The sequence below is a fragment of the Mastomys coucha genome, unplaced genomic scaffold (assembly GCF_008632895.1).
Source record: "Mastomys coucha isolate ucsf_1 unplaced genomic scaffold, UCSF_Mcou_1 pScaffold21, whole genome shotgun sequence".
Taxonomy (NCBI): Eukaryota; Metazoa; Chordata; class Mammalia; order Rodentia; family Muridae; genus Mastomys; species Mastomys coucha.
The window spans coordinates 74,944,064-74,953,561 of NW_022196904.1; positions in this window are offsets into that span (position 1 = coordinate 74,944,064).

The following is a 9,498-nucleotide window of genomic DNA, read 5'->3' on the forward strand; positions in this document are numbered from 1 at the left end:
TTGGTTTTTTTTGGATGGGAAACGGGAAAGGAGAAATCATATGACATGTAAATAAAGAGAAGATCTAATAAAAAAATAAAATAAATAAAACACAAAAAAGAAAAGAAAAGAAAGAAAAGGGAGAAAGAAATAGCCAAAAAAAGAAAAGAAAAAAGAAAAAGAAAAAAAGTTGAAACCAAAACCTGCTTGACCAGACACTAAATCATGGACAGTGAGGAAGATTCTGCAAGAGCTGCCTGATAAAACCTAGGAGGTCCAAATGCTCTTTTTCCCTGGTTTGCTGGCTCAGGTCTGCCAGGCATGCTTGGCCACCTGGAAAAACACTGCCCTCTAAATTGGGCTACTCTGCTGCACTCACTAAAGAGCTACAGGGAGCAGATGAACCTTACAATGCTTTCATTACACACCTAACAGAGACCACTGAGTACTTGTGTTTGGGGTCCAAGAGCCTGAGAACCTCCTTATTAAATGGCTTTCCTTTGAAAATGCCAACACTACTTGCCAAGATATTCTAAGTCACTATTAGAGGCAGGAACAAGCCACCACCATCTCCTTGGAAATTGGCACCGCCCTTCAGAAGGCAGGCTTAAATCACTCTCAAAAGACTTGCTTTAATTGCAAACAGCCTGGCCACTATCTAAGGGAGTGTCCCCATCCCCTCCAGGAGACCTCCGGACAATCCTCAGAATTTGCTGATTTTGGTTCGTAGATCAGTCAAACCTGGCTGCAATAATTCCATCAGGCCAACCTTATTTCAAGATACAGATTTTTACATTTGCCCAAGGCACCATCGTGGCTGCTTTCTCCATCATAAATGTGGTGGCAAAGCTGATTTTTATTGTGCCAGCTGGAGTTGTGAGACTTCAGGAATGGCCTATTGGAATACTACCTCCTCTGGGATTATATTACTGTCTCCCAACATTTCTCGCATCCCCAAATGTCTTTAAATGCTGATCCTCTCTATAAAAATTCTGATCACGCCACCTTGGGTTGGTGCCTCTCCCTGTCCATTACATTTACAGACCATGCTAAGTCCAAAGATTTGGCCCGGGGATTATCATGGTTTCTCCCCCTTTATTAATCAGGCACAGATACTGGCCTCACCTTTACAATTAACCTCCTAAAAGAACCTGTTCACATCAAATGCCAGCTTCTATTGGTCCCAACCCTGTTCTAGTGCCCCAGCCCAAACCACCCAAAGAACGTAACCCACTATCTTTTACAAAAACTGCTCACACCTCAGCTTCAGAAATTTCCCTTGCTCCCAAAGCCTATCCTCTTCCATTCACACATACAAAGAACCTTTTCCTCACCTTAGTAAATCAAACCTTCCTTATGCTTAATGCCATCTCCCCTGACCTTCTTGATGACTGCTGGCTGTGTTTCCATTCCCAACCACCTTTTTAAGAAGGCTTTGGTGTTCCTGGCAAATTTACCCGACAAATAATTCCCACCATTGCTGTTGGCAACCCAGAGAGTGGAATGGCTTATCCCTCTCTCAGGTCTCAGAATTGGGTCTCTTTGTGACTTCTAAAACACCCCCTTCACAGTATGCCCACCTTTGTAATGTTACCCTTGCACCAGATACTAGTAGCCAGTATTTAGTTCCTCCAAATGATACCTGGTAGGTTTGCCTTGATGGCATCACACATAAAATCCGATTTTTGTATCTTGTACATCTAGTCCCTCAATTTATTTATTATCATTCAGAAGAGTTTTTTCATTTGTGGGATCAGTCCACTGATTTCTCCCCTTCACTGGTTTGCCAGCGAAGAGAGCCCCTAACTGCCATTACAATTTCAGACATCCTAGGCCTTGGTGCCCTGGGCATGGGGACTGGCATTTCTTCCTATGTTCTATCCAAGTCTAGGTATCAAGAACTCAGTGTCACCATTGGCAGAAATGTCCACCATTTCCAACAAGGCAGCAATGACCTCTCCGATTCCCTCTCCTTCTTAGCTGATGTCGTCCTCCAAAATCACAGGGGACTTGATTTGTTCTTTTTACAGCAAGGAGGGCTGTGTGCAGGTCTTAAGGAAGAATGTTGTTTTTACATAGACAAGACAGGGATTGGTAAAGAGAGCATGAAAAAGTCACTGTAGGCATAACGGAAAGACAAAGAGAGAGAAAGAAGAGGGCTGGTATAAAAATTGGTTTTCAACCTTTCCATGGATGTCAGCCCTACTTCCTTCCATTTTGGGACTGTTATTTGGGTTATTTTTCTTATTTCTTTTGTCCTTGGGCCCTTAACAGACTTACCAATTTTATAAAACAGATAATTTGGCAACAAAAGCCATCCAGATCCTTTTTTAACATAAATTAGCTATGGAAGATCAAGAGACCCAAGATGAGGCTGATAATCCATCCAGGGTATTCCCAAAACCTATCTCCACCCAACCTAAAAAAGGGGATGCCCACCCCTGGAACAAGTAGAGAGGGGCCACCCAGAACCCTCTCTGACTGGTGAATTAATTTCTTGCTAAGGCTGCAAGGCAAAGCACTCCAAGGGAATATAATACAAATAAGTAAATAAATAAATAAATAAATAAATAAATAAATAAATAAATAAATAAAAATACATAAATATCTTTCTGGGTTCCCGAGAAACAAGTCTGACTACATAGGAGTAAATGTTCAAATTATCCCCTCTCCAGGAAAAAGACATCAGGACAGGTATGGCCCCCATGCCTCACTGGAAAACACTAGGAGGATTGGAGCCATTACAAGGTCCCTTTAGCCACTGGAGGTCAGGCCTCTATCCCTGCCTTTGCAAAGATTAAGATTGCTAAGGTACTTCTATACAAAGAAAAAGGGGGAGATGTTGGGAGCAACCTTGTTTGAACATTAACTACTCTATCAGCCATAACTGCTTACTGGCACAAAGTCTTGGCCTCTGTGGGAAAGTACTAGCCCAGTTGAGAACAGATAGCTATAAATCTTGCTTTAGGTATCTAGCAACCAATTTTGTTATATATATATATATATATATATATATATATATATATATATATATATATATATATATATAAAACCTGCTGTACATCTTGCAGTTAGCCAGATGAGTACAAATAGCTATAGACTTTACAGTTAGCCAGTTGAGAACAAACAACTATGGATCTAGCAGTGAGGTGTCTAGCAACCCATTCTGTTCTGTTCTTCCTGCTGAACTTTTTACCCAGTCACTATACTGGCCTTGAGAACATCTGCACTCCCCAGAAACACAGTAACCCTACTCCTCCCCTCACTCACTATCCTGCCTCTATGAGTATATAACCTGTGTGGGAAAAATAAAAAAAAAAAGTCAACTTGATCAGACTTCTTGAGTTGCTGTCAAGAACTTTGCATCTCTTGTCCCCCCATTCTCTTCCAGGTGATCCCTCAGTCCCTCTTGACTGTCCCACGGGCCAGGACACCATGGGAAGACATAAAGAGACAAATTATGGAACAAAGACTAAAGTAAAGGCCATGCAGAGACTGGGCCACCTAGGGATCCATCCCATATACAGTTACAAAACCCAGACATTATTGTAGATGCCAACAAGTGCTGGCTGACAGGAGCCTGACATAGCTGTCTCCAGAGAGGCTCTGCAGTGCCTAACAAATATAGAGATTCATGCTCTCACCTAACAATTGGTCTGAGCTCAGGGTCCCCAGTGGAGGAGCTAGAGAAAGGACTGAAGGACATGAAAGTGTTTGAAGCCCCATAAGATGAACTACAATAATAACAATAAACCAAACAGTAACCCCAGAGCTCCTAGCAACTAAACCACATACAAGAGATTAAACATGGAGGGACCCATGCTACCACCAGGATGTGTATCAGAGGACAGATAGCTTTGTCAGACATCAATGATTCTTCACAGGCCCTTGGTTCTATGAAGGCATGATGCCCCAGTGTAGGGGAATGCCAGGAATGGGAAACAGGAGTGGGTGTTTTGGTGAATAGAGGGAGAGAGGATGAGAAGTGGGTTTTCAGAGGGGAAAGGGGGAAAGTAGATAACATTTCAAATGTAAATAAAGAAAATATCTAATAGAAAAATCTAAAAAAGAAAACTCATATTCAACAAATGGTGCATGGGTATCTACATGTAGAACAATGAAAATAGATCCATACCTATCATCTTGCACAAAACTCAAGTCCAGTTGGATCAAGAACCTCAACATAAACTTAGATACTCTAAATCTCACTGAACAGAATGCATTGGTAAGGGAAAGAAGTTCCTGAAGAAATTCCTGAACAGAACACCAGTGGCTCAGGATTTAAGATTAACAGTTGATAAATGGAACTTCATGGAACTGCAAAATTTTTTTTGTTTGATTGGTTGGTTTTCTTTTTTGTTTTGTTTCTTTAAGGTATGTACCATCAATAGAATAAAATGGCAGCTCACAGATTTGTAAAGGATCTTCACCAAACCTAGATCTGACAGAGGGTTAATATCCAAAATTTACACACAACTCAAGAAGTTAGATGCCAACAACTCAAAAAACTCAATTAAAAACAGAATACAAAAATTAATGGAGAATTCTCAACAGAGGATTCTCGAATGGAAGAGAAGTACTTAAAGAAAAGTTCAAAGTCCTTACTCATCAAGGAAATGCAAGTCAAAACAACACTGAGGTTCCATCTTATACCCATCAGAATGGGTAAAATCAAAAATGCAAGAGATATCTTATGTGGAACAAAAGAAAAGATGTGGAAAAAAGGGGAATACTCCTCCAATGCTCATAAGTGTGCAAACTTCTGCCACTAATTTGGGAATCAATTTGGCTTTTCTCAGAAAACTGTGAATAGTTCTACCTTAATACCCAGCTATACCACTCCTGGTAATATACCTAGCACATGCTCCAACATCTCACAAGGAACTTTCCTCAACTGTGTTCATAGCAGCTTTACTTGTAAGAGAAAGAAAGTGGAAACTGAAGAGACCCAGATTCGGGCCTCTATCAGGCCGAGGCTGTGCACTGAAGGACGACAAGACCAGGCGTTCGGACGCAAGAGCAAAGAGGCTTTTATTTAGGGCTTCGGGTACCTGGGTGTCTGCTCTCAGGAGAGTGGCGTGCCGATGTACTCAGGTGCGGGACTTTTATAGGGTACATGAGCCGGAGGCAGGCATACAGAAGCAGATGCATGGTTACAGGTCTCTGATTGGGTGATGTAAATTAGGCCGGGGTGACTCGGAGTTCAACCTGAGTTCTGTCGGGGCAGTCCCATTGTTCTTGAGTTCTAGGAAGGAGGATCTCGGGGCGTCCCATTGTCTTGAGGCAATCTCATTGTTCTTGTTGATCTTGACAGATGGTGTTTTTGAAACATTTCACCCAGGTGTCAGACCACAAAGATCTTGTTTGGCCCCAAACCAGCCTGGGGAACTCTTGGTAATTTTCCAGCCTTGTTTAAGCGCGCATTTCAGCTAATTGGGAAAGGGTCTCTGGGTTCAGGTCTTTCATTCCCCCATTTTCTATGATACTTGAATGGAATCTTTCATTCTATCTCTGTCCCTTGATTTAGTTGTTGATACTGGTGGGTGAGGATCATGGCCTGGACAACACTCAGTCAGTCTTTAACGAACTGAGTCAACCGATTTAGAATGTAGGGCCCAAGTATTAGAAGTAAGAGGATAATTACTAGGGGTCCTATCAAAGAGGATATTAAGGTGGTGAACCAAGGGGACCCGTTAAACATTTTTTCATACCAACTCTGGGTAGACTCAAAAAGGTGTTGTCGCTGGCGCAACCTCTCTCTAAGTTTTGTCATATTGTCTCTAACCAGGCCAGTGTGATCAGCGTAAAAACAGCATTTTTCCTTGAGGGCTGCACAGAGCCCCCCCCCCCCCTTTAAGAAAAAGGATGTCAAGACCTCGTCTATTCTGGAGAACCACTTCTGACAAAGTGGTTAAAGACTTCTCGAGGGCACTGACAGATTCTTCTAATGCCTGAAGATCTGTATGCATAGCTTGTTGGAGTAGCTTAAATTGGGAGGTCTCAGCAAGGGCCGCCGCCCCCATCCCAATGCCAGCTGTAATGCCCCCCACTGTCAGTCCCCCTAGTAAGAGGGCTAAAGTGATGGATACTGGTTCTTGGGGGTACCTGGTCAGGCTTTCATAATGATGGTAGACATATTCAGGGTCATGGTAGAGGATCTTGGGCCACAGTTCTATAATGACACAAAAGTCTGTAGACTGGTTAAGGACCTGGGCTGAGACACATGGCGTGAGACCTGAGTTGCACCCCCAGCAGGTTCTATTGGGACCCAACAAATAATAGCTCCCAGCCATCACCTGAAGTCTCTGATTGCAGAGCCCCTGGTGGCTGGGGGGAACACTCCCAATACACAACCCGACCCCAGAGACCTCAGAAAGGGTGAGTTTATGGGATCCAGTTACTGTGCATGACTGGGGTGGGACAGTTACATTAGTTAGGCTTTGGGCACTCACAGCGAGACCTTTATAATAAGGGGGGGCAGAGTCTAGGCAAAGCCAACATTCTTGGGTCTTCTCGGGGTCTGTTAGGTTAAGAGTTTGATATGCCCCCTGGATGATCTAGAGAAGCCTGTCTCCTGTCCCTGGTCGGGAGGGGATCTCGGGGGTCGAGCGTGAGTCTAAGACACTGGTTGGCTGAGGCGTTCTGGGGGGTGGCGGCTGATGGGTATCACCTAACACCGGGTTGGGCCCCACTGGGTGGACTTGAAGTGGAGCCTTTAAGGGGCGGATTTTAAAGTTCAAACAGTCATCAGGACCTCGTTCGTATGTGCATATTGTCCACTGGAACCCGGTGGAGGTGGTTTCCCAGGGGGCCCTCTTACCGGCCTCTGTAAATGTGACCTGGAGGGGGTTACACCAGGACTCTTTGCACCTACGGATGGTGTCATCTGAGGGCATGTCTCAAAGAGTGGGATCTCCCCCTATTTTGGGTGGAGGTGGATTGAGCCTCTTTAAGGTGATATAATCTCAGGAGGAGGAGGGCTTCCAATAAGCATCTTTAGAGGTCTCACAACCCCACTTTCTGCAGTAAGTCCCATAACCACACTATGTCCATGTTGATCGGGGCCTGTGTAACCCCGGGGCAGGCGTAGATTGGAATTAAACTCAGGCGCCCCCTCCCCTCACTATTTGCACAGCGGGGGCTCTTATTTCTGCCTGAGGTCTCTATGGGTTTTGACTGGGGCCAATACTCGGTCGGGGTACCCCACCCTGCACGAGGGCCGTCTGGGTGTTCTACTCTCAAGGCCAAGGTGCAAAGATCAACCTGGAGTGGGGCCCATGAGGGAGTGCTCCCGACATGAGAGCTGGTGTTTACTGTGTCTCCAGCCTGGTTGATGATCAGCCAGGTGTAGTTGAAGATTTGATGGGGGCTAGCCATAAGGGGAGTCAGAGTTAGGGAACACAGGGTTAAGAGGAAGAGCGGGAAAGTCTTATCTTTAGCGGGTTGTCGGTTCGATGAGCTCTCCATCGTCCCGGTTGATCTGCCTGTGGGGCCTCCCCTCGTCCATCTGGGCCGGCGTGGACGTCGGCTGCAGCCTTCACGTGGGAGGCGTGGATCCAGTGGGCGATGCCGTCAACCTTGAGTGCGGTCGGGGTAGTCAGTAATACCACGTAGGGACCCTTCCAGCGGGGTTCTAGGTTCTCGCTGCGGTGACGCCGAACCCAGACAGCATCTCTAATCTGGAATCGATGTGGCACGGCCAGACGATCAGCATTGTCCTGGTACGCCCCGGCAAGGTGTTGCCAGATCTCTTGTTGGACTAACTTCAGAGCCTGTAAATGACCTTGGAGAGGGGATTCATCAGGGGAGGGTCCCAAATAAGGGGTGAGGAGGCTCGCTGCTGGAGGAGGAGCCCCATAGTGTATTTCAAAGGGGGTCAGGCCCCTATTTCCCGGGGTGTTTCTGGCCCTGTAGAGAGCCAAAGGGAGGAGGGAAACCCAGTCCCTAGTGCCAGCTGCCAACGTTAATTTGGTTAAGGTCTCCTTGATTGTTCTATTCATGCATTCTACCTGCCCTGAACTCTTGGGGTTATAAGCACAATGTAGCTTCTAATCGACCCCCAGCACTTTGGCCACCGACTGACTAACCCAGGAGACAAAAGCTGGGCCATTATCAGTGCCCAGGATATGGGGCACTCCATACCTGGGGATGATATCTTCTAACTGCTTCTTGGCCACCACTCTTGCAGTTTCACTCTTAGTCGGGAAAGCTTCTACCCATCTAGAGAATGTGTCCACAAAAACCAAGAGGTACTTGTACCCATACAGCCCGGGTCTTACCTCTGTGAAATCTACTTCCCAGTTTTCTCTGGGGCGCCGACCACGGGCCCGAGCCCCTTGTGATGTCTTAGCCCATCCTGCATTCACCCGGGCACACTCTCGGCAGGCTGTCATTACCTCTTGAGTGACCTTATCTTTGTTGAGGAAGATCTGAGTTTCTTCCTCTTTCTCTAACAATGTCTTCATCTTCCGGGATCCCAAATGGGTCATCCGATGTAGACACTGGACCAGGGTCCTGGTCTGTTGAGTGGGCCATATGGGGCGGCAGTGCTCTTGACCCTGTAGGTACATGTTCAGGTAGGGGTCATAAATCCCCCTCATTTTCTTGATCAGGTCCAGGTCTTCTTGAGTGTAGGTGATGTCAACTGGAGGTCAGTCTTCTTCTCCTAATAATTTTTTTAAGTGAAGGACCTGGGTTCCCGTTGTCACTCCTCGGGCCGCCTCTTTTGCTGTTTTATCTGCAAGGCGGTTACCTCTTGCCTCGCAGCTGTCTCTAGTCTGGTGCCCCGGGGTGTGGATGATACTCAGAACTGCCGGCAAGAACAGCTCTTCCAGCAACGCCAGGATCTCTATTTTGTTTTTGATTGTCTTTCCTTCTGAGGTCAGGAGGCCTCGCCTCCGGTAGATTTCTCCATGTATGTGAGCTGTGGCAAAGGCATATCTGCTGTCCGTGTATACGGTCAGTCTCTTACCGGCTGTCATCTTGAGGGCCTGCGTCAAGGCGATGAGTTCAGCGCGCTGAGCTGAAGTCCCTGGGGGTAACTGTTGAGACCAGACGACCCTAGTTGAGGTAGTGACAGCCACTCCGGCCTTCCGTTCTCCCTGTTCAATGAAGCTGCTCCCATCAGTGAACCAGGTGTAGTCGGGGTTCTGGAGCGGTTGGTCAGATAGATCTGGCCTTGTTCTTTGTACCTCAGCCAGAATTTGTTCACAGTCATGTGGCTCGTAGGGCCCCGGGAGAGGAAGAAGGGTGGCAGGGTTCAGGGCTGCGGGGGTTCTATACGTTACCCTTTCGGCATCTAGTAACAGTGTCTGGTAGTGAGTCATTCTAGCGTTGGTGAGCCATCTGTCCGGAGGCTGATGTACTATGGCCTCAATCGCATGTGGGGCGATTACTTGGATGAGCTGCCCCAGGGTAAGCTTGGTGGAATCTTTAAGCAACATGGCTACTTCTGCCACCATCTTGAGACACGGGGGCCAACCCGCTGCCACCGGGTCTAATTTCTTTGACAAATAGGCT